General features: G+C 41.3%; 1 protein-coding gene and 1 pseudogene across 9 annotated transcripts in view; one reads left to right on the forward strand and one right to left on the reverse strand.

The window, feature by feature from the left end:
• LOC122549745 (zinc finger protein 385D-like) overlaps window positions 1-26,359 on the forward strand; it is a 1,031,183-nt gene that overhangs the window by 663,809 nt on the left and 341,015 nt on the right. The window lies entirely within an intron of this gene.
• On the reverse strand, window positions 24,677-25,467 carry LOC148149889 (uncharacterized; annotated as a pseudogene).

The following is a 26,359-nucleotide window of genomic DNA, read 5'->3' on the forward strand; positions in this document are numbered from 1 at the left end:
AAACAAATTTGTAAGGAGATCTCTGTTATCTGCAAGAACAATAGGATGGTTGTGGGATTGGACTTTAACTTTCCAAACATAGACTGGGACTGCCATAGTGGTAAGGGTTTAGATAGAAAGGAATTTGTTAAGTGTGTACAAGAAAATGTTCTGATTCAGGATGTGGATGTGCCTATTAGAGAAGGTGTAAAACTTGACCTACTGGGGAAATAAGGCAGGGCAGGTGACTGAGGTGTCAGTGGGGGAGCACTCTGGGACCAGCGATCATAGTTTTAAAATAGTGATGGAAAAGGATAGACCAGATCTAAAAGTTAAAATTTTGAATTGGAAGAAGGCTAATATTGAAGGCATTAGGTAAGAACTTTCAAAAGTTGTTTAGGGGTGGATATTCGCTGGTAAGGGGCGGATATTCACAGGTAAAGGGACGGGTGGAAAAGGGGAAGCCTTCAAAAATGGGATAACAAGAGTCCAGCAGCAGTATTGAATTAGAATCCCTATAGTGTGGAAACAGGCCGTTCAGCCCAACAAATCCACAATGATCCTTCGAAGAGTAACCCACCCAGACTTATTCCCCTACCCTATATTTACCCCTGACTAATGCAGCTAACTTACACCATCCCTGAACATGATGGGAAATTTAGCATGGCCAATTCACCTAACCTGCACATCTTTGGATTGTGGGAGGAAACCCACACAGACTCAGTGAAAATGTGCAAACTCCATACAAACAGTCACCCAAGGCTGAAATCAAACCGAGGTCCCTGGCACTGTGAGGAAACAGTGCTAACCATTGAGCCACTGTGCCGTCTTATGTTCCTGTTTGGGTTAAAGGCAAGGCTGGTAGGTGTTGGGAATACTGTATGACTAGAGAAATTGCAGTTTTGGTCAAGGAAATGAAGGAAGCATATGTCAGTTATAGACAGCAAAGATCAAGTGAATCTTTAGAAGAGTATAAAGACAGGAGGAGTATACGTAAGAGGGAAATCAGGTGAGGAGAAAGAGGACATGAGATAGCTTTGGAAAAAAGGGTTAAGGAGAATCCAAAAGAATTTTATAAATACATTAAGGACAAAAGGGCAACTAGGGAGAGAATAGGATCCCTCAAAGATCAGCAAGACAGCCTCTATGTGGAACCGCAGAAGATGCAGGGAGATATTAAATGAGTATTTTGCATCAGTGTTTACTGTAGAGAAGGACATAGAAGATACAGAATTTGGGGAAATCAATGGTGACATCTTGGAAAATGTGCATATTACAGAGGAGGAGGTGCTGGATGTCTTAAAAAGCATAAAGGTGGATAAATCCCCAGAACCTGATCAGATGCACTCTAGAACTCTGTGGGAAGCGAGGGAAGTGATTGCTGGGCCCCTTGCTGATATATCTGTATCATCAATAGTCACAGGTGAGGTGCTGGAAGACTGGAGGTTGGCTATTGTGGTGCCACTGTTTAAGAAAGGACACAAGTCAAGGAACTATAGACCGGTGAGCCTGACCTCAGTGGTGAGCAATTGTTGGAGGGAATCCTGAGGGACAGGATGTACATGTATTTGGAAAGGCAAGGACCGATTAGGGATAGTCAACATGGCTTTGTTCGTGGGAAGTCATGTCTCACAAACTTGATTGAGTTTTTGAAGAAGCAAGAAAGAGGATTAACAAGGACAGAGCGGTGGACATGGTCTATATGGACTTCAGTAAGGCGTTCAACAAGGTTAGATCTCATGGTATACAGGAAGAACTAGCATTTGGATACAGAACTGGCTCAAAAGTAGAAGATAGGGTAGTGATGGAGGGCTGCCTTTCAGACTGGAGACCTGTGACCAGTAATGTGCCACAAGGATCAGTGCAGGGTCCACTGCTTTTTGTCATTTATATGAACGATTTAGAGGAGGCGTGGTTAGTAAGTTTGTGGATGACACCAAAATTGGAGGTGTAGTGAACAGCGAAGCAGATTACCTCCAGAGCAAAATGGGATCTTGACCAGATGGGCCAAAGGTTGAGGAGTGGCAGATGGAGTTTAATTTGGATAAATGCAAGGTGCTGCATTTTGGAAAGGCAAATCAGGGCAGGACTTATACACTTAATGGTAAGGTCCCGGGGAGTGTTGCTGAACAAAGAGACCTTGGAATGCTGGGTCATTGCTCCTTGAAAGTGAGTCGCAGGTAGATAGGATAGTGAAGAAGGCATTTGGTATGCTTCCCTTATTGGTCAGAGCATTGAGTTTCGGAATTGGAAGGTCATGTTGTGGCAGGACAGAATATGGGTTAGGCCACTGTTGCAATATTGTGTGCAATTCTGGTCTCCTTCCTATCGGAAGGATGTTCTGAGAAATGAAAGAGTTCAGAAAAGATTTCCAAGGTTCTTGCCAGGGTTGGAGGCTTTGAGCTCTAGGGAGAAGTTGAATCGTCTGGGGCTGTTTTCCCTGGAATGTTGGAGGCTGAGGGAGTGGCATAACAGATGTTTACAAAATCATGAGGGGTATAGATAGGTAAATAGACAAGGTCTTTTCCCTCGGGTAGTGGAGTTCAGAACTAGACGACATATGTTTAGGGTGAGAGGGGAAAGATATAAAAGAGACATAAGGGGCAGAGTTTTCACACGGAGGGTGATGCTTGTCTGGAATGAGCTGCCAGAGGAAGTGGTGGATGCTGGTACCATTACAACAGTTTAAAAGGCATCTGGATGGGTATATGAATAGGAAGGGTTTAGAGGGATATGGGCAAATGCTGGCAAATGGGATCAGATTAATTTAGGATATCTGACCGGCATGGATGGGTTACACTGAAGAGTCTGTTTCTGTGTTTGACTTCTCTATGTCTCTTTCAAACCGGGAGCCAGGCCAATTCTGGAAAATTGACAAATCTGTGGTTATTTCTTATTCATTTATTCCTGAAGTTTACTCCCTGGAATGATTTTTACTCTTATCTACTATTGATTCTAACCTTATGAGCTTGGAAGACCATGGTTGGATTCACCCTTCTCAAAAAAAGTATTTGCCCACTTACATTCCTGCAGAAATTCTCAAATACCAATTCCTCATAATTATTGGTAGTGTCTGTCAACTTGTTTATCTAACTTCTGATAGTCCTTCAGACATTTCTCAGACATTCCTTGTCTTACGTGACCTGAAGAGTCGATCAGTAATTTCATCCTGAGTGAAATATAAATATTTCAAGAATCTACTACACCAACCATAGTTAGAAGTTTGTCTTTTGCACTTCTCAGCGTCATTCAACAATATCAACTTGAGTCTTAAAGTACATGATAGCCTGGGTTTTTCTGTTGACCATGTTGACAGTGGGACTCGACTAATATCCACAATAGAGATGATGTCAGCCATGTTTCCAAACTCAGGCTAATTTGTATCATGTCTGAGCATAATTTCGAACACAGATTTAATATTGTTAACCTCTGGAGTCCATCAGATCAATAGAAAGAAGTAATCATCATGTTAGTGAAACAGAATGGAATCTTTGAATGAAAGATTTTTCTTGCTCAGTCTGGAGTTCTCTCACAGTTGGGTATGAGAGTGTTTGTATATACATTGTGTCTGTTAGAATAAAATGCTCCCTCCACTCATCATTGAACAAGCGGCACATGGCCTAACAGGCAGTCCTGTGGTCCCTCAGCTTGGAGGGAAATATGACAGAAGTTGTATTGTCATAGTTTAAATTGATTTTGTATTCCCAATCCTACAATGGAAATTTGAATTTAGCTTATGCAAAACATCTTGACATGGGGGGGAAATGGCAATCAAGATGCTCGATTGTTGTAAAGACCCAATTGACTCAATCCTGTCCTTTTAACAAAGAAACCCTACTATCGTTATGCTGTTCAGCCAATATAAGAGTCTAGCCCCAATCAATGTAGTTGATGCACTGGTGGTCGTCTTCCAAGATTCTTTAGACTTTTAACCAGTTTCTACAGAGGGTAGTTAAAGTAACACCACTATTTAAAAAGGGAGGCAAAGGAAAAAACAGGGAATTGTAGATCAGTGAGTCTGTTGTGAGTTCTTGGGGAAGATTGTTAGAGACCATTATCAAGACTTTGATCGCAGACACCGAAAACAAAACACTGGTAGGATCAAACATAGTCAGCATGGATTTATAAAAGAAAATCATGCTTGAAATTTACAGGAACACTTCAAGGAGTAACTAGTCGAGTTGATTGGGGGAACCAGTGGATCTGATTTATTTGGACTTTCAGAAGGCATTTTTGACAAACTCCCACAAAGAGATTAATGTGTTGAAATTAAAGTATATGGGATTGGAGATAGTGTACTGAGATAGATAGATAGCAGACAGGAAACAGGAATAAAGGGGTCTTTTTCGAAATGGCAGGCAGTGAATATTGGGGGTATTGCTTGGATCGATACTAGGACCCGAGCTGTTCACAATATATGTTAATGACGTGGATGACAGAACTAAATATAACATCTCAAAATTTGCATATGTTACAAAGTTGGATGGAAGGGGGAGCTGTGAGGAGGATGCAGAGATATTGCAGTGTGATTTGGACAGGCTGGGTATGTGGCCAAATGCATAGTAATATAATGAGAATAAATATGAGGTTATCCACAATTGGTAGCAAAAATAAGAAGGCAGATTTGTTATTTGAATGGCTGTAAATTGAGAGAGGGGAATGTTCAAGACCAGGGTGTCCTCATACACCAGTAACTGAAAGTAAGTGGCTAGTTGAGGAGGCAGTGAAAAAGGCAAAGATTGGCCTTTGTTGCAGGAAGATTCAAGTCCAGGTTCAATTGTATGGGGCATTGGTGACGCCACACCGGGAATATTGTGGATAGTTTTGATCTCCTTATCTAAAGGAGATCAAAACTATCTTGCAATAGAGGGGAAGCGAAGGTTTAACAAATTGATTCCTGGGATGGCAGAACAGATGTATGAGGAGAGATTGAATCGACTAGGATTGTATTCACGGGAGTTTAGAAGAATGAGGGTAGATATCATAAAAACCTATAAAATACTAACAGGACTGGACAGGTTAGATGCAGGGAGGATGTCCTTAATCATTGCAGAGTCCACAGCCGGCGCTCATTTTAAGTAAACGTGGAAAACCTTCTAGTTCTGAGATAAGGATAAATTTCTTCACTGAGTGATGAGCTTGTGGAATTCACTACCACAGAGAATGGTTGAGGCCAAAACATAGTGTTTTCAAGAAGGTTGTAGATATAACTCTTGTGGCTAAAGGGTTCAAGGGATTTGGGATGTGTGCAGGATTAGGGTATTAAGCTCGATGGTTGGCCATGATCAGATTGAATGGGATTTGGGTGGTGTACAGGATTAGGGTGTTAAGCTCAATGGTTGGCCATGGTCAAACTGAATGGCAGAGCAGACACGAAGGGTTGAATGGCCTACTTCTACACCCACCTCTGCTTCTGGCTTTATGATTCATAATTGCCCTTTGAAGTGCCTGGCACGCCACTCCATTCTACTATGAGGCATAAGAAACACCACCACCATCTTCTCAAAGCAAACAAATGTTGGCCTTGTCTGTAATTTTCAGATCACAAGAATGATTTCAAGGTTTGCCCATGCAAGAATGAGTATATGTTTGGCATTCTTAGCAGGAAATAGGAATGGAGGCAGGGTCATGGTAGAACATCTTCCTTCAAAACATTTGGGTGTTAGTGCCCCCACCCGACCTTCAGAAACATTAGTCTGAGTGGTGGAAAACAGAGTTCAATAGTTTATTTTATTGATCTCACCTCTCGCCACTAGGTGGTTCAATTCAACATTGAATTCCACAGGTAAGTTGTTATTTAGTAATGTTTACATTTTTTTCTTTCTTGTAGTCACTACTACTTAACCTTCAAAGTTCTCAGTTTGTATGTTTTGTATAGCAATGTTAAAATATTTTATGCTAATGATTCAAATCCTTTGTTGCTTTTGGCAGTTGGTGAGACAATGGTTTAAGCTGTAAGGATCAGCTTTGTGTTAAGGATTACCAGGTGTAGCTCAGGGGCCCTACTCTGTTGTGGCAGTCTCTGATTGCTGAAAAGAAAGACAGTGGGAGAATATGATGCAGGATTCACTGGCTTTTGTTTTCTCTGGTCCCTCTTCTCGACCCAGCTGAACTCTCCATTTGTTCCAATTCCCTACTAGTCAGTGTTCAGAGATCATAACAATGGACAACTCTCTCCTAGTTATTACAGTCAATGTCATCTCCATATCTTGTGGGCATTCTTGCAGTAGAGGTATGAATTAGATTAGATTCCCTACAGTATGGAAACAGGCCCTTCAGCCCAACAAGTCTACATCGACCCTCCGAAGAGCAAACCACCCAAACCCATTCTCCTACCCCACATTTACGCCTGACTAATGCACCTAACACTATGGGCAATTTAACATGGCCAATTCACCTGACCTGCATATCTTTGGATTGTGGAAGGAAACCCACGCAGACACGGGGAGAATGTGCAAACTCCACACGGTCGCCCGAGGCAGGAATCAAACCCAGGTCCCTGGCGCTGTGAGGCAGCAGTGCTAACCACTGAGCCAACATGGATGTCTAGTAGGTTGTGACCTGAGTGACCTAGGTCACTCTACAGAAGGTTTTTGGGGATATGACCATTATCCATCTGATCAATTTGGCTAATAGGACACATGTTGTTGGCTTAGCAATGAATGTATACAGATGGATTTTACATACTCAAGTTCCTCTGAGTTTGGAGACCTTGTACTACAAAGACATACTGAAGGATGCGTTTGAGAGCGTGAAGGCAGAAACTATTCGATCTTTTGTCTTGTCTACTGTATCTTGTCTTGGTTTCACCACTGTGGAGGTGTAAACTGAGGACAAGTGCTTGGTAGAGTCTTTGTGCAGAGTTCACAAGTAGATTAATATTGTTCTGCACTCTCTTATTCAGTTGGTACAGCTTTGCAATGTATGTGTTGATTCTAGCATTAAGTGATAAATTGATGGTGATTATAGCATGTAGATATGTGAAACTATCAACAACCTCCAGTGTCACACTGTCAATGTTGAAAGGTACTGGTGTCAAATTGTCCTAGAGCATGATGTTTCTCTCGTTGATGTTGATGGCCAAATCAAATGCTTCATGACTGTAGGTGAGTCTGACTGTTTAGTGCTGATGGTGTTCCTCATTGTGTAATAATGAGTACTTAGTGTATTTCATCTTGGTTTTTAGTCAGGCAAGGCTTAATGTCTGTCTATAAGTTCTGGCATGTAAGTACATGAAATTAACTTTTGTAGATTAACTGAGGGCATTTGATAGTAGTAAAGAGAAGAATATGTCAAAAAGTATCTTCAGAATACAACCTTTCCAAATCTCAAAGGGTTCTGATCTTACCCGTAATGTCATCATGTAAACAGGATCTCACAAAGAGAGCCTAGGGAAGGAAACCATTCTTCTCCATCAGCTTAAATAAACCACCACTCCTCACGTGATTGAATACCCTGGTGAGATTAATGTCAGCAATGTATCTTTCAATCATGCATATCCTGGGGCATTTCCCCCTTCTTTACCTGACACACAACTTTGTCCAACCACTTCATGGATGGTAGTTATGCATGTTTGAGGAGCACAGCACATGCAGATTTGCCCATGTCGAGTGAGTCAGTAGTTTGGCTAAGGTGCTCCATTGTGGGTTTGAAATCCAGCTCTGTCATCACAGGCAGTCTATCTACAATGACTAGAGCTTCCTCAGTGTTTGTGCTGTCCCTAGTTACAACACTAGGTATTATTCCACCCATCCCTCCAATTGTTCATTGCCATCAGTGATGAATGTCCCTCCATTTTATTCAGGTGGAGTTTATTTTTAAGCTGATCAGCCTGTTGCCTTTGTGACCCCTTCATACATGCTGAAAGCATTTGGTAGCAAAAGATATCTGGAAATTCAGGCAAAGTTGTAACCAATAGTCATTGGTTCAATATGCAGCAGTCTGTTTGACTTGGTTTTGAGCAGCCTTTTGTGTAATCAGTGTCTTATACAGATCTGTTATTAAGTAGATCACTTTGGTTCAATGTATGGTCCATCTAGCCAGTCAACCTATATCTAATCTTCTGGTGAGTGTGATATTGTAAATGGTGTCTTGAAGAATATTCTATTTTACTTCTGTATTCTGTTTGGGAATGCTGGACATCTCCCAATTCAATCCAGTTAAGGAACTATTTCTTTTCATAGTGTTTATACAAGAATGGCATTACTGCTTTAAATGAAAAAGATTCAATGGTTGTATTCTAATTCTGATGTACATTGGAGAGCAGTCTGTGTTACAGCTAGTGGTGTGGAAGCTAATTAAGTTGACAATACTGTTCAGAGAATCACATCTGTCCAAAGCCTTCAACATTTTGAAATATGTCTGTTTCCCCTTTTAATACTTTGAGTGATCCAGCCTCCAGCAGTAGAGAGTTTCAGAGATTTATTACCCTCTGAGAGAAGAAATTCCTTCACATCTCTGTTTTACATGAGTTTCCCTTTATTCTACCACTACATCTCCTTCAAAATCGTCCACTATTTGAAACATCTTCACAATATCTATCCTGTCAAGAAATTTCAATAAGTATTCCCCTCATTCTATGAAACCCTGATAAATGAAAGCCTAGCCTTCAGAAAGTACTCCTAAACTATTCTTGATAAGTTAATTTCTTCATCCAGGAGTCAACCTGATGAATCTCTTTTGAAAGACCTCAAATGCCAGTACATCCTTTGTAAACTATAGAGACCAAAACTGTACGCAGTGGTGATTATCAGATCCAGGTCATGCCAAACATTAAATAGTTTCTGTCCTTTGTCATGTATTCTTCCTTTGTGGAGATATCTGAGGCAGGAGGGTTTGGTTTCAGTTCATGCCTTCTCTTTAGATTAGATTAGATTCCCTACCATGTGGAAACAGGCCCTTCAGCCCAACAAGTCCACACCGACCCTCCGAAGAGTAACCCACCCCCCTCTGACTAATGAACCTAACACTATGGACAATTTAGCATGGCCAATTGACCTGACCTGCACATCTTTGGACTGTGGGAGGAAACCGGAGCACTCGGAGGAAACCCACGCAGACACGGGAGAATATGCCCGAGGCTGGAATCAAACCTGGGACCCTGGCACTGTGAGGCAGCAAACCACTGAGCCCCCATGCTGCCCTAGTTGAAATCCACCAGTAAAGGTGTTCTGACTGAAAGGTTTTGCTGATAATAACATCACGCACTTGTAGAACTGGTCTTTTGCTTCCTTAGTTGAGCTCAGCTTTGGGATGTAAATATTTATGCGGTTAACTAGCTATGATTAAGTTGAAAAGTGAATGGAACGAATTGGTTCTGAACTGTGATGGTGCTCCATCATTGAAAGCAGTATGTTCCTTGCAGAGAAGCCTAAAACCTCTTCGCATGTTCCCTCTGAGCTTTTATCTTGCCAGATCAATGTGTAATGTTTTTCTGTTACCAATCCACTCTTGGCAAGCTGTGTCTTTTGCAGGAAGCTGTGTCTGTGTTCAGCTTATCTCGTACCAAGTCCATCACAGTTGTGTATATGCATTACTGCTCAGCTGCAAGTTGTCTGTCAACCCTGTGCCCAGGCTGCTGCCACTCAGCCTTGCCAATTGAAGATTTGATCTCGTCTTTCTTTTCGTTTATTTTATTTGCCTGATGTGATGAATCCTGTCCACTTGGAGTGCAGGGATTTTTAAGAAACAAGTACACAGTGAAGTAGTAGATTGCAACAGATTAACACCTTAATAGTCATGGGGCAGAATGTGAGGACTGCAGATGCTGGAGGTCACAGGCAAAACGTGTAGCGCTGGAAAAGCATAGCAGATCAGGCAGCATCCGAAGAGCAGGAGAGTCGACGTTTCGATCATAAGCTCTTCAACAAGAATGAAGAGCTTATGCTTGAAACATAGGCTCTCCTGCTCCTCGGTTGCTGCCTGACTAGCTGTGCTTTTCCAGCACCACACGTTTTGACCTTTATAATCATGGACTGCCTGACTTGAGGAAGCTGATAGTTGACCAGTAAGACATAATGGTCAGTTCCGCCATCAGAAACAGCCTGTGGTACTCAATCTCTAAACCAATCAGTTTGAGTTGAGCAATCATAATGTTCTGCAGTGAAACTGGAGTGCCCTTTTGAGGATACAAGCTCAATCACATTTTAATTAAATTATTACCTCTTGAATTGCCCAGCTGAGTCCAAAGGAAGGCAAAGCACTATGCTTTGCTCTGGCCTGTTTGCAGGGGTTGCCAGAAAATTGGCATTGTCAGGCACCAGTCTGCCTTAGGCTTCACTTAAGATTTTTGTGTCAGGATTTACTCTCTTGGCCTCCAACTCTCTCTAGGTGGCCACAAAGCAGTAGAGCTACTTGACCAAGCTGGGGGTTTGTTCATTGGGATCAAGCTGTGTCCACTTGCTGGTGACTCGAACACTGCGTGTTCAGGTTGGGTTCTGGTCTCCCAATGAATCAGTTTCTGTGTGTTGCCATGAGAAGTTGCAGCTGAGGAATTGCTTATGGAAAGGTTGTTTGTCTACTGGGAAGGAGAGACTTACACAATTGGCTCTCCTCTTCACATTGCTGCGAGCTGGCGCGTGGGCTGAAAGGGAGAAGCAATCCAGCGCACAAAAAGAAAAACAGACAACTTTTTTTTCACCCAAACACTAAATGGATCACATATCCATCTCCTAACAATCAGTCGACTGAATTGTTGACTCACCCTATTATTAAAGATGTCAGTATTTAACTTCAGGATGGTTACATTGCGATTTGCTGTTGGGTAATAATAATTGTCAGCAAAGAGAAATGGATTATTTTTATGTTACTTCTGTAGGGCATTATCCCGAGGATAAAAATCAGTGTTCAGAATAAAGTGAAACCTAATTGGTTATGTAGGAATGCTTTGTGGAGAAGCTAATGTCAGAAAGAAATTTCACTCTGTATAAAGGTTTCGATTGACAAGAAAATAGGTTCAGATACAAAACATGGTTGAAGATACCTAAAATCAACAATTGCAATGCTGAAATGACACAATAATAAAGGACTGAGGACAATTACAGTGATATTGCAAGACTTTTCTCTCATATTTTAGCAGCTCGAAAACAATTAAGGGCTTCAGCAATCCTTTGAAGGATTTGTCATGACAGCTTTTGTATAAAGATAGAGATAAGGATAATGAGCTGAGCAGATACTTTGTGTTAGTGTTTCTGAATGCCATACCCCAGTATTACAACACGATGCATTTTAAATCTTGCTCCTATCTTCTGGGTGAACATGTTTCTGCATTCTCTAATTTCCTTTTGCTACATGTGCTTCCAATTCCAGCTTTTGTTTTGTTCCTATTACTTTATTGATTAGGCAAAAAAAAAGCTACTGCCTCTTGTTCTTTATATTCATTGTGAATATCTTAACATCAGAATATTTAAAATTCCTAAATTTGAGTTTTGCTGTAGATGCTTTCGATTTTGATCACCGCCCATTCAAAGATTAAAATCTGATTCCGTATCTTCTCTATATCTTTTGAACTCACTCAAGGATGTTGACCTCATTGATTAGGGCAACATTTATTGCTTATCCCTAGTTGCTCTTGAGAAGTTGGTGATGAGCTGCCTTGTTGAGTCAGTGTATGTACTCTTTCTTAACTGCTGTTAAGGAAAAAATACCTACATTTTGACTTATAACAGTGAAGAAATGACTGTGTAGTTCCAAGTCAGATGGTGTACTACTTGAAGGGGGGACTTGCAGGTGGTGGTGTTCCTATGTAATTCTAGGTGGCTGAGACCATGGATTTGGAAGGTGACATCGAAGGACCCTCGGCATGTTGAACTCACTGACTGCCACTGTGCATTATTTGTAGAAGAAGTGAATTATGACGATGTTAGCTGAGGTGTCAATCAAGCAAGCAAATTTGTCCTGGACTGTGTTGAGCTCCTTGAGTGTTATTGGAGCTGCACTCTTCCAAGTATGTGGAGAATATTTCTGACTTCTGCCTTGTACATGGTAGAGCAGCTTTAAGGAATCAAGAAATGAGTTACTCACTTCAGGATTCCCAGCTTCTGCCCTTCTCTTGCAGCCGTAGCATTTATATGTATGGTCTGGTTCAATTCCTAATCACTGGTATCCCCCAGGATGTTATTAGTGGGAGATTCAGCTATAGTAGCTCCACTGAATGTCAAGGGGCGATGTTGTCTCTTTTTGGAGATGGTTATTGCTTGGCATTTGTATGGTATAAATATTACTTACCACGACCAAGCCTGAATATTGTCCTGGTTATGATACCTTTAAACATGGATTGCTTCGTTTGAGGAGACACAAATGATTCTGAACATTACGTAATTGTCAGCAAACATCCATCTTTAACCTTATGTTGGAGGGAATGTCATTGACTGAACTCAACATGTTTTGTCCTAAATAAAAAAATGCAAAGGAACTGGAGATGCTGAAAATTAGAATCAAAATGAGAAATTTTTGGAAAACCTCAATAGGTCTGGTAGCATCTGTGGAAAGAAAGCAGTGACTCTCTTTTAGAACTGGGTCTAGAGGTCTATCCTGAGAAGTTCTGAAGTGAAGTGAGACGATTAACCTGCAATGCCCACAACCAATGTCCTTTGAAACTGGCTTTTACCCCTATATATGTGTATTCTTCAAAGGTAAAAACACAGTGTCTGCAGTTTGGGACATAATCTACAGGGAGTTACTTGTCATAGAAAAGGGGGTTGTCAGCGTTTTGTTAAAGTTTCTTTTGACACCTTTTCATGTTGCATCCTGTTGGTATGGCATAGATATTTTTTCACTCCTGCAGTTGTTTCTGTAGCAGTGTTCTTTTTAAAAATAATTTGGAATGAAGGCCTAAACTCACCAGTATTACAGTACTACCTGTAGTATTTTTGTGGATCTAACGTGTTGTCATAAGTGCCAATTGACAGCACTACCAACAATACCTTCCATCATTTTGCTGATTGAGAATAGGCTGATACAATGGTAATTGGCTGGGTTGGATTTGTTCTGTATTTGATGTACACTGTATACCCAGGCAAATTTCCACATTATTAGGTAAATACCATCGTTGTAAGTTTATGGGACAGCTTAGCTAGGGACATGGATAATCTTTTAGTTCACAAGCCTCAGTACTATGGCCAGAATATTGTCCCAAGGCATTATCTAGTGCCTTAAACTGTGTTTTAAGGTCAAGTTGAGTGAATTGAATTGGTTGAAAACAGCCACCCTATGCCTCCTCAGTGGGAGGCCAAGATGTATCATCCACTTTATACTTCTGAGAGAACGTGGATTACATGCTTCAGTCTTGAATTTTACAATAATTTGCTGGGGTCCTCACCATTAAAGTTGGTAATATCTGTAGAGTCTCCTCTTTCAATCTGGTGTTTAATTATCTACAACTGGGTCAAGAAGTCTATCCTGAGAAATTCCGAATGGAGGTGAGATGATTGACCTACAACAACTACTCCCAATTCTATGTGCTTTCTGTAACTGGCGCTCACCTGAAGGTGCTCTCATTCATCCACTGCAAAGAGGAGCTGTTGCAATATATGGTAATCAGTAAGCGCTTTCCTTGTCCATATTCAACGTGATGCCATCAGACTTCATGGGGACTGGAATCAATGTTGAGGACTCCCAACTGTACACCACTGCCTTTGACTATGTTAATCTATTGTCTGATGAGTCTGTTGGACAGCTCTCCAGATTTTGGCACAAATCCCCAGATGTTAGTGAGGAAGACATTGCAGAAATGAAAAAGGCTGCATGTGCCACTGCCATTTCTGGTGCCGTTGGGTTGATGCTGGTTGGTCCAGCAGGTTTCTTTCCTTTCTGTTGGCTTCGTAGTTGTTAAATACGCTGAACTGCTTCTGAGTCATCTCTGAGAACATTCAAGATTCAATTACATTGCAGTGGGTTTGGAATCACACAGACGTCGGACAAGGTAAAGATGGCAGCTTTTCCTTCCTTTAGAGGGAGTTAGTGAACCAGATAATTTTTTACAATCATTGGCAATGCTGTCATGGTCATTATTAGACTTTAAATTTCTAAGTTATTAACTCAATTGAAATTTCACCATGATTTTAAATGTCTGATGATAGACTCACTAGGGTAGAGTGCTGGAAATCAAAACCCCACTATTCCTGGAGTCATCACAAAAGATGAAGATCTTTAAAAATATGTACAAATTCCCAATTTATTTTATTTTCAGACTCAGATTGCTGGAAAGCACAGACCATCTGTGCTTAACAAGAAGTACCAGACTCTAGCTGGAGGTGAAAAAAACCTTCAGCAATCCTTGGCTTTGAAACAGTTTATCTCCCATTTAGTCCTCAGTATTTTAAAACAAAATGAAAACACTGTCCTTATAATGACCCCAGATCATTAGCCTGAGTGTCTGGATTACAAATTCAGAGTCTCCAGTGATGCATCGCAATAACATTGCCTGCCCCAGGTAAGAATATGAAAGAGTAGGCAGGGTGGGATACAGCAGCAACATTTGGATAAGCTGATGTGTACAGAGTGAGAACAATGCCAGGAGAGCATTAGAATTGTCAAGTACAGAGGTGAAAAAAGTATGGATGAAGTTTCAGCAGCAGAATAGGCGTAATAGGTCCAGGTGCAATCAATTTTTCAGAGATGGAAGTAGTTGGGTCTCTGATTGGAGTTGAATAGAATGCATTGGAAAACGGATTCATGGTGGTGGCTAAAATTGCCAAGGGACACCACGCATTTGATGAGGACGATGGAGTTGAGTTACTTGGGGACCAAGAAATAATCTACTGGGGGAAAATGAGGACTGCAGCTGCTGGAGATCAGAGTCAAAAAGTGTGTCGCTGGAAAAGCACAGCAGGTCAGGCAGCATCCGAGGAGCAGGAGAGTCCATGTTTCAGGCGTAAGCCCTTCATCATAAGCCCTACTCGTTCCTGATGAAGGGCTTATGCTCAAAACATTGATCCTCCTGCTCCTCAGATTCTGCCTGACCGGCTGTGCTTTTCCAGCGCCACATTTGTCAACTCAGAAATAATGATGTGGGGGCGAGGAAAAGTCTGGATAGTTTACAGTCAAAGTGAAGTTAGGAGTGTTTTGCTGTGCTGCCAAGTAGAGGAAGATGATTAGAGGAAAATATTGTGTTGCAGTGAGATTAGTGGAGAGAAAAGATGGAAAGGGCATCATAGTCACATCGCAAAGATGTTATTTGTGACTTTGATAAAATATGTTCCACCAGTGTAACCTGAATGGAAAGATTCTACTCTGAAAAGGCAGGAAAGGTGGAGACAGATTTAGCAGCTGGCTGCAAAGTTTAGGAGAGGTGAGGAAAGAGCAGTCAGGGCTGGGATGGTAATTTGCAAGGTCAGAGAGGTCAAGGCTTTATTGGAACAGTGGTAGTGACAGTCATTTTTAAAAAAAACAAGGGGCACAATACTCAAGGAGGATAAATCAGTTTTGAGGGAAGGCATTAAGTTACACCCATTCAGTTTGATTTTAATCTGCCGTTGGAAAACTGAAACCCCAATCATTTCCAGGACACCAGCCTGTGCCATACTTGTGTTCCTCAAACTAAACAATCTTCAAATGGAAATGACCTGGCCTGGCCTGGCCCAGTTAGGGATTGAGCTTTGCCAAAGCAGTTGCTGCTAGCTCCAGATGACCCTAAAAAGCAGACAGCTACTACTCTGGGGCTGGGCATAACTTTGCAGAAGACAAAAAGCACGTTATTGGAGAATCTGCAGCATCACTGAGCAGAAATGTACCCAAACAGCCCATTTCGCCTGATTCTTGTGTGAAACATTCCTAGGGATTAAAACTTTTCATCATCAAAAGTTACAAATCACACAACACCAGGTTATAGTCCAACAGGTTTAATTGGAAGCACACTAGCTTTCAGAGCGTCGCTCCTTCATCAGGCTCCACTATCACCTACTCCGAAAGCTAGTGTGCTTCCAATAGTGGGTGGCACGGTGGCACAGTGGTTAGCACTGCTGCCTCACAGCGCCTGAGACCCAGGTTCAATTCCCGCCTCAGGCGACTGACTGTGTGGAGTTTGCACGTTCTCCCCGTGTCTGCGTGGTTTCCTCCGGGTGCTCCGGTTTCCTCCCACAGTCCAAAAGATGTGCAGGGTCAGGTGAATTGGCCATGCTAAATTGCCCGTAGTGTTAGGTAAGGGGTAAATGTAGGGGTATGGGTGGGTTTCGCTTCGGCGGGTTGGTGTGGACTTGTTGGGCCGAAGGGCCTGTTTCTACACTGTAATGTAATCTAATCTAATCTAATCTAAACCAGTTGGACTATAACCTGGTGTTGTGTGATTTTTAACTTTGTACACCCCAGTCCATCACCGGCATCTCCAAATCATCATCAAAAGGTTTGCCTAGTTGTTGCCTGCATTGTAGGTGACAGCTGTGCACATGTCCACCAGGCTGTTCAGACTTGGGCGATATGAACATCACTATCTAGCCCACCCCAGTCTATTAACAAGTTCACCATGACTTTTAACAGGCCATTAATTAGAGGTGATTAGGTTCCCAACACTGCCTTGCCCAAGGCCATCCTCACAGCCTTCCTACCCGCTCCCACCAATGATCCTCACACTGAATATTCCAGCATTGATGATCCCCTCCACAGGCAAGTGAAAAATCTTGATCACTATGCCACACTAGATTTGCTGGCTTAAACTGAATCAGGGAATGTTGATGAATCCCAGTTCAGGCTTATGAGCCCCCCTGTTCCGTTTTCCTCTCTTGTGCTTTTCCCAGTCAGAAGCGATGAATATTTACTTTGTCAGATCTGACAGATATCGGACGGTTCTTTGCAGTCATCCTAAATGCTTTTCATGCTGCACTTGAATCTGCACAGCTAAAGGTTGGTATTCATAAAGAGAGACAAATGGTAAGTAATGTCATAGAGACATCAAAAATGAGGATCTACACTGGGTAAAGCATTATTAGCATTATTAGGAATGCATGAGCACAAATACTTGAGTGTGAGCAGTCATCGAAATCTATTAAAGGTATTTTTGGGCATCATTATAGCCACTGCCACAGTCTCTCCACTAACCTGGGAATCTACCACTGGAAATGATATTTTAAGGCATTAAAACATTTACAAGCAAATGATAAAACATTGAAGGAAATTTCCAGCTGGTTGCAGTAATTGCTGGCTCTACTGTCAGCAAGAGCTTATTGGCACTGCTTAAAATTAGAGTTTGGATTAAATTGCCAGTAAACGGGTGTTGCTGATTTGTACAAGCAGCTGTTACAGTTAAACAACTGGAAACTTCCATCACACTTTTGCAGACTGAAAGAGGCAGAGTACTCCATTTAACACATTCAGATTCAAGTGAAAAGTTTTATGATACAACACCCCTGCCACTATGAAACAGCACATTTTCTGATTTACCCTGAGCAATTCCAAGGAATATCTTGCAGATATATTCAAATTTTTAATACATCTGACATGTTTCAGGCAGTGTAATGTCCAAATGTGGCATACCATTTTTTTAAAAAGCAATAGAATTCCAATCTGCTAAAAAAAGTACTACATGAAGCTCATTTATTCACAAAAGTTCACAAAGAAACCCAGTTCCGCTTTGAACTGTTATGGAATTTGCTGATATTGATAGTTTAGATATTTTTAATCAATCTGTTCAGATGTTTTGATTTGATTTGATTTATTGCTGTCACATGTATCTAAGTAAAAAGTTTTGTTTTGCATGTAGTATAGGCAGATTGTAACATACAAGGACAGGAGGTGTAGTGGACAGATTACCTCAGATTACAACAGGATCTGAACCAGATGGGCCAATGGGCTGAAAAGTGGCAGATGGAGTTTAGTTCAGATAATTGCAAAGTGCTGCATTTTGGGAAAGCAAATCTTAGCAGGACTTATACAGAGTGGAGTCACAGGTAGATAGGATAGTGAAGAAGGCATTTGGTATGCTTTCCTTTATTGGTCAGAGTATTGAGTACAGGAGTTGGGAGGTCATTTTGCGGCTGTACAGGACATTGTTTAGACCGCTGTTGGCATATTGCGTGCAATTCTGGTCTCCTTCCTATTGGAAAGATGTTGTGAAACTTGAAAGGGTTCAGAAAAGATTTACAAGGATGTTGCCAGGGTGGCGGATTTGAGCTACAGGGAGAGGCTGAACAGGCTGGGGCTGTTTTTCCTGGAATGTCGGAGGCTGAGGGGTGACGTTATGGAGGTTTACAAAATTATGATGGGCATGGATAGGATAAATAGGCAAAGTCTTTTCCCTGGGGTCGGGCAGACCAGAATAGAGATCATAAGTTAAAAGAGACCTAAGGGGCAACTTTTTCACGCAGAGGGTGATACGTGTATGGAATGAGCTGCCAGAGGAAGTGGTGGAGGCTGGTATAATTGCAACATTTAAAAGGCATTTGAATGGGTATATGAATAGGAAGGGTTTGGAGTGATATGGGCTGGGTGCTGGCAGGTCGGACTAGATTGGGTTGGGACATCTGGTCAGCGTGGACGGGTTGGACCAAAGGGTCTGTTTCTGTGCTGTACATCTCTATGACTCTATGGATCGTAGGTTGTTTCGACAGAGCAAGACGTACAAAGTTAAGAAACGCAAAGGAGCAGGTGAGACTTGAATCCAAGTCTTCTGGCTCAGATATAGGGACATTACCATTTGCACCACAGGAAGCCATACCATCAATTACACCTTGTTGCCTTAAAGTACCAGTTTATACAATACAGGAATAATACATTGAACCTAAAGTTCTGCAGGGATTTTCCATAATTCTAGTAGGTAGTCAACAGAATCCCCAGGGAAGCAGCCATTAAGGCTATTTCCTTTGTGGAACTGGAGCAGGAAACTGGTTAAATCTCTACAAACATTTGCATATTATCATTTCCATTTTATAAATCCACCAATGCAAAATTGGAAATTTTATGTCTTTTTTTCAGCACTGTGAGTGACCTTAGTGAATGACTGCTGGAAAGTCAGCTATCAATCGACATATAGTGCTGATTTAGGACTAGCAGCACCATTTTGAAGCAATCTTTTTCTGAAGACTTAAATGTAGTTATGATTATTGCTGTAATTTGTGCTCATTAGTAGTTACAGTAATCTTAATTTGACCTTTTCTTATTGGAGTGAGGTCATATGGGCACTTAAAATTCACAAAAATACAACAGCATTTACAGCAGCTGAGGAAAACTGAGGACTGCAGATGCTACAGCATTTACATCCAGTTAATCAATCTTTAACAATCCTACGCTAACTTTAAAATGTCTTATTCAAAAATGTGATACAATTGGGAGCCAAAAATTCATAATCTTCTGATGCAGTCCTATGGAACTTGATTGCAAGCATGTTGTATTGGCTGGAGGGTTGATAAATTTTGGTTGCAGTTCTGAGCCTTCTGATGCAGGAAATGTGTCTATGGTCTGTGTCTTCCAGCTCTACATTACTTGAAAGGCCTTCATTTCCTTTTGGCTAAATATTAACAGTAATGGGAACTTAATGTTCTCCAGCATAAACAATCAAAATACATTATTAGCCATCTTACAAACCATCATTGCTGCTGTTGATCCAACTCGTAGCTCATAAAGAAGGTCGAAATCATTAAGCGATTTAAATGTAATTACAAGAATTTTAGAATTAAGTTGTTGATGAATCAGGAGCCAATGGACAGCAAAGAGCACAAGGTTATCAATATTTATATAACTTGTTAATGTTGCTTCCATAAATCAAAACATTTACACAGTTGTTTGACAACAAGAGAGAATTTGATTTTGAATTGGAAGTATTTAGGATGAAAGAATGTTCGCACTTATGATAATAAGTGCAAATTTCTCTTTTTCCAAGTTCACATTTTTGGCTGAAATTGTTGGAACTTTAAAGTAATTCCACAAGTCCCCTTGCACAATCCTTAACAATCACGTCCAGCCTTACCTGTATGGCTTCACAATAGCTGAACTTTGTTACATCTTGACAGGTGTATTCCATCGACATGTCTGAATGATGTCCATAGTTTCTTGTGTAATGATGATGTGGCCCAGATATAAACGTTTTCTATTGGTTGACCTCTTCTGAGTGCCCAGATTGGGCACTTGGCCCATAGCCTTGGATGCCTTGGCATTGCAAGTGTGTGTCTAAATGCTTCTTAAATATTATGAAGGTTTCTGCCTCTACACCTTTACAGGCAGTGTGTTCCTGACTCTGACTACCCTCTGAGTGAAAAGGGTTTTATTCCTATCCCCTCTAAACCTTCTGCCCCTTCTCTGAAGTCCATGCCCTCTGTCTTTCATCTCTCCAAAAAGGGGAAGTATTTCTTCCTGTCTATCCTGTCTATGCCCATAATAATTTTATACATCTCAATCATGTCCTGTCTGCTCTACTCTAAGGAAAGCAACCCCAGTCTATCCAATATGTCTTCAGAACTTAAACTCTCCAGCCCAGGCAACGTCCTGCTAAATCTCATCTGCAACCTCTCCAGTGCTGTCACATCTCTCCCACAATGTGGATTCCAGAGCTACACACAATACTCTAGTTGTGGCCTAACAACATTTTGCACCGTTCCAGCATAACCTCCTGCTGTTAAGCTGTATGGCTCAACTAATAGAGGCAAATATACCACATGCCTCTAAACCACTCTACCCACTAATTTATCCCATCTAATGTACTAGATGGTGTCCTAGGCACTTAATCATATAGAAGGTATCAGTTCTTCATGAGAAGATTGCAAGGTGAGCAATCAAGAATTCAAGTTGCAAGGAAAAATGGATGAAATTGAGCATTTATTTGTATACAAAGCATTTAGTGGTGGCAGATCTTTCAAAATAGTAATGCTGGCAAGGCGACCTCTTGGGGGAAGGTGGCCAGAAGTGGGACTCTTGGTGGCACATGGACCTGGCAGCAGAGCCAGGGACTCCTGGTTGCAGTGGTGGCCAGCCTGGCTTTGGTGAGGTGGCAGTGTGTTATGCATGGAGCAGGCACTCCTGGTTGTGGTTGTGGTAAGCCCGGAGCAGGGACTCCTGGTTGTTGACAAGTGTCATTGGCAGCTCCTGGTTGAGAGAGTCCTGGAGCCAGAGACTCGCGGTTATTGCCAAGGTGGTGGCGGCGGCAGAGCCGGGGAATCCTGGCTATGGAGTGAGGTGTGGGTTCAGTACGGCAACCAGCATCGACGAGGTGGCCAAAAGACGCAGAGATGGTGCCTGTGGAGTGGTGACTCCTACATTGCTAGGTCCTGTGTATGCAGTGGAGGAGGGATGGAGGTGCAGGTGTGGTTGGTGTGCTGGCTCAGGTCTCATGGCAGAGACAGCAATATGAAGATCGACTGTCTGTCAGTTCGACCTTTTTTATTCTTAATCTATTCAAAATGGCTCTGGATTGTGGTGACCGTTGAAGCTTCTCACTGTACTTTACTGTATTATTCACTGCATAATATAAATTATAAATCTTTCAATTAATTCCATATTACAAAAGGTATTTGAGACACTTATAAACAATAATTCATTCGATGAAGGATTGAGACATTAGGAAATGCATACTTAAAATGGAAGTTGAACAATAAGAAAAAAAGTCAATTGTAATTTTTAGCCAGGGGAATTTGGATTTTTTCCAAAGATAGGATTGAGGGATATGGAGAGTAGAAAGTAAGTAAACTCTTTAAGCTAAATGCCTACTTTATGGTTGCTTAAAAATAAAATGTCTTGTACAGGTATGGGAACTGGGTGAAGTGGCATTTGTTGAGTAATTTTATTATTATTGTCATTTAGAAATGAACAATTCTCTATTCATCTTCAAAGTGAGTTTGTTTGCACACACTGGTGATGGGAGTACTTGTTGCTCATTGCATCTGCTGCTATTTTGTGCATCAAATATTTGTATTTAGCTCTATTATCTCAGGATGGTAGGTAATAATATATCAATGACTATTGAGTTTAATGGACATTTCCCAGCACCAGAGTGGACAAAGGCAGGATCACCAAAAAGCTACATATGTAACCTGGTAAAGCCCCCAAAATGTTGGACACTTGGAAATGCTGAACTGCAGCACACTTGGAAGTTGGAGTTCTGTAGTACTTAGATTTTCAGTGTCTTTTACATCAAAATTCCTCATTGTGATTTGAAATGCAGTGACTCTGGTTATGTGCTTATGTGTAATCTTATTTATGTCAATTCACACCTCAATGAATTTTATTACTATTGACCTATGGAGAAAAAAAAATACATTTCTATGGGGTTCAGAATTGATAAAATGAAAATAACTTGTCAGCTGTATATTATAGAGTACCAAGTGTTCAGCAGTGAGTTTAAAATGTTAATTAAGCTCCAATGATTTTCTGACAGTCATAAAGCTTTGTGTTTTGCTGTTGCAGCTTGCAGTCACCTGACCTGTTCAATTATATTACAGCCTTAACCTTACTGCCAGCCATCTGCTATTCTTCAGAGAATTGTGTGAGCAGTACCATGTTAGCAGTAAATCTGGATTCAGGCTTTCATTCTGCATAGCTGTTCATAAACCTTTAATTAGAGTAAAATTTTGTACACTTAACATGATACATGGTTTTGAATTCAAAAAAAACTAAAAGTATGAGCTTTGTTGTTACTTGTCCAATATAGTAAAGAAATTGCACCAGTTACAATGTTTTTAGTCATAACTATGTGGAAGAGTATGACATGGAACCATCACTGCATCTATCAACAATTGTCAGTTTGCTGATTATTTATTCATTTGAAATCTATTGTCGTCAATTATTTCTGTAAGTAGATCTTGCAACTCCTATTATCTGAAATCCTCCTTCTCCATCATATATGCAGTTAAAGAAATATTTGATCAGGCAACTCTTAATTCATGCAAAACTATCAAAATATGATCACTCAGTGCCAGGGTTCAAGTGTTCAAGTGATGGGATTTAAGGCATTTCCACCGTAGTTTGATGAGTTCATGTTTGTGAGACCCTCTCATAGGCAGGATTCTAATTATCCAAACGGTTCGGTGGAATCATTTGTCTTCACCACTTGAATACCTCAGGTGCTTCGATGTATTGCGACAGGGTGCAGGAAGTGTTGGTTCACTCAGATTCCCCTGGCAATTGACTTTACTGGGTCTTTATAGATCAAGTGCTCCATCTCAGTGGATTGGAATGTGAAAGGTCAATGCAAATTGGGTAGCCATCTTTGGCTGCAAGCTTAGATTATGTTCAATATCTGTTTGAAAACATTCCCTTAAACTTCTAAAAGTTTAGTTTGGAGTTTGAGATTAAAGAAATCATTACTTATTGCAAAAAAAATGTTTGGTGAGAGCAGATTCATCATGGCATAGAATTTGCAGAAGCCTCCATTGTAACTTATGTTCTTTCTCAATGTCTTTGATTCACAAGTTCATTTGCTTCGCCTTGGTCATGGGATACACCCTGCTGCAAGACTGCTGAGCATCCTGTATCCATTTGAGGGCAGTCATGTTGCATAGAGCAAGATCAGGTCGCTTGGGTAATAGGAACTATCAACCTACTGTGGCACAGAGGGTAATAGAAGAACATAGGTCGCTGGATGTGGCTTTGCTCATGGTGTCCTGAGAGTATGACCATTTTAGGTATAATGTACATAGCTATCTTAGTGGTGCTGGAAGGCAGCTTGGGTCCACGTGGAAACAGGATGCACTGTAGGCCTCCACATGCTATAGCAATACCTCAAGATCATGTTTGTAGAATGTGGACACAGCTCCCTACCAGAATTCATGGTTATTCTGGATGCAGTCTATCTTGGAATAAGGGAAGAGGAGGGACGTGAATCATCTTGTGTGTCGGTTACAGCTTTCCTTGACCTGAATGTCACATGATTTAATGGTCTTAGAAGTAAGGTACTGTTCTATGTATGGCATGGTAAAGAAGTAGTTATCTGGCATGGGTTTGATTATTAATCAATGTATTTCAAGTGAAAAGATGTCAAACTGTGCCCCAAGAGACAATGCAGTAAGGGCTTGGGATTAGAAGCATATTTATAGCCTGCTTTGTGGTACTTCTGGGCTTGGCTCTGCAAGTATTTAGTCTACTGCATCCTCTGAAAGAGAATGTACTGAGATGAATGGTGTGGGTGTTGATGGGTCTGAATTGGATTGATGAGCAGGTGAACTGTTCCGCAGTGACAGTTTACTGAGCTCTGTGGGAGCTCCTTTCAGGAGTGAGCAGCTCAAGACCAATGCAGTAGGGTTCTTGAAATGTGAGGTGGAGTGGCAGCAAGGGTTTGAACATTGAACACATCAGCGTTTGTTAGTTTAACAAAGGGTATGCAATCATTCATCATGGGGTCTGAAGGTCAGGTAGAGAGGCATGAAAGGATGGAAAATGTTTGGGAGTTGCTCCAAGGCACAAGGGCATGACATTTGCATTCCCACTCCTTCCCATGGTTTCAGCAAATTAGATAAAGAAAATTGCCTTTGCACTCTCATCTACCTTTTATATTGTTAGACCAAACTCTACCTGAATAAATCTAGGACCAGGATCCCAGTAGAGAGACTAAATAAGGTGGTCACAAGAACCTTAAACTAATTAAAGATGTAGGTGGGTTGGGTGGTGGGGAAGGCTCAGGAAAGATTATTAAAGTTTCCAGCACAGGTAATAGAAAAGAGAGTGGGGAAAGGGTCAGGAATCTAACTTCAGGCACAGTAGATAAGGAGACAACTATGATTTATTTCTTGTCACTTAGACTGACGTACAGTGAAAAGCTAGATTGGCTAATAGTACAGGCAGCTCATAGTAAGCAAGCATGTACAGAAGATTTATACAGGGGCATGCAGATAACATTGCACAGGGTGGACAAGAGATCAAAGTTCGCACGATCAGAATTATTTGAGGCTAGACTCCATTCAATAGTCTTATAATAGCTGGGAAGAAGCTGTTCCTGAACTTGCTGGAGTATGCTTTCAGGCTTCTGTATCTTCTGTCTGATGGAAAAGGTTGTAGGAGAACATTACCCCAGTGGTAGATGATGTTGGCAGCTTTTCTGTGGCAACGAGCCATGTAAATAAAGTCCATAGATGGAAGGTTTGCTCCTGTGATGGTCTGGGCTATACACACCATCTTCTGTAGTTTCCTACAATCTTGGGGGGAGCAGTTGCCATACCAGGCCATTATGTACCCCGACAGTGTGTTTTCAATGGTGCATGTGTAATAGTTGGTGAGGGTCCTTATGGGCATGTCAAATTTCATGAGCTGCCTGAGGAAGAAGAGGCATTGTTGTGCCTTCTTGACTGTCACATCTATATGGGAAGGCCAGGCCAGGATGTTGGTTATCATCACTCTGAAGAACTTGACGCTCTGCACTCTTTCAACCTCAGCTCCATTGATGTAGGTGGGGGGGGCGGTTATTTTCCTTCCTTGCTAAAGTCAATGATCAGTTCTTTAATTTTGCCAATGTTGAGAGAGAATTTGTTCTCATTGCATCATGTCACCATACCCTCTACCTCCTTTCTGTTCTGACTTGTTGTTAGATGTCCATCTTACCTCAGTGGCATCATCAGCAAACTTGTAGATGGCATTCATGTGGAATTTGTTAATACAGCTGTGGGTGTTGTATTTAAATGCATGCAGTATATGGACCAAGGTAAGTGAGTTTGTAGCGCAGCTTGAAATTGGCGGCTACCATATTGTGCACATCATAAAGATAACAAAGGCTCCAGAGGAGGTTCACAATAATGATCCTGAGGATGAAGGGCTTATCATGTGGGGATTCTGGGTCTATACTCGATGGAATTTAGAAGGATGAGAAGGGAATCTTATTCAAAGTTAGAGAATACTGAGAAGTCTGGATAGAGTGGATGTGGAGAAGAAGTTTCCAATAGTAGGAGAAATAAGGACCCAGGGGCAGAGCCTCAGAATGAAGAGACGACCCTTTAGAAGTGGGATGTGGAGGAATTTCTACAGATAGAGGGTGGTGAATCTTTGGAACTCATTGTCACAGAAGTCTGTGGAGGCCAAGTCATAGAGACATACAGCATGGAAATAGACTCTTTGGTCCAACCAGTTCATGCCAAACATAAACCCAAATGAGTGTATTTAAGACAGCATTAGATAGGTTCTATATTAGCAAGGGATCAAAGGTATTTGGGAGCAGGGGATTAAGAAACATATCAGCCATGTTGAATGGTGGCAGACTCGATGAACTGAAAGGCCTAATTCAGTTCTTGTATATTATGGCACTATTATGATCTATTGACCAGTATGTTAGACTTACTTTTCTAATCAATCTAATCAAAGATGTTATTACATACCTCTGGAGCAGGTGGGATTTGAACCCGGGTCTCTTGGTCCAGGGACAGGAACTCTATCTCTGTGCCGCAAGAGGGCCCAACCTGTATATTATACCATTCGAAGATGGATTGAGATCCTTAAGTGGCCATTAATTGGGATTATGGCCAATTATCCCATAATTGGC

The sequence above is a fragment of the Chiloscyllium plagiosum genome, unplaced genomic scaffold, assembly GCF_037043375.1.
Source record: "Chiloscyllium plagiosum isolate Xiang-an unplaced genomic scaffold, Cpla_swu_hap1 HiC_scaffold_5, whole genome shotgun sequence".
NCBI classification, from domain to species: domain Eukaryota; kingdom Metazoa; phylum Chordata; class Chondrichthyes; order Orectolobiformes; family Hemiscylliidae; genus Chiloscyllium; species Chiloscyllium plagiosum.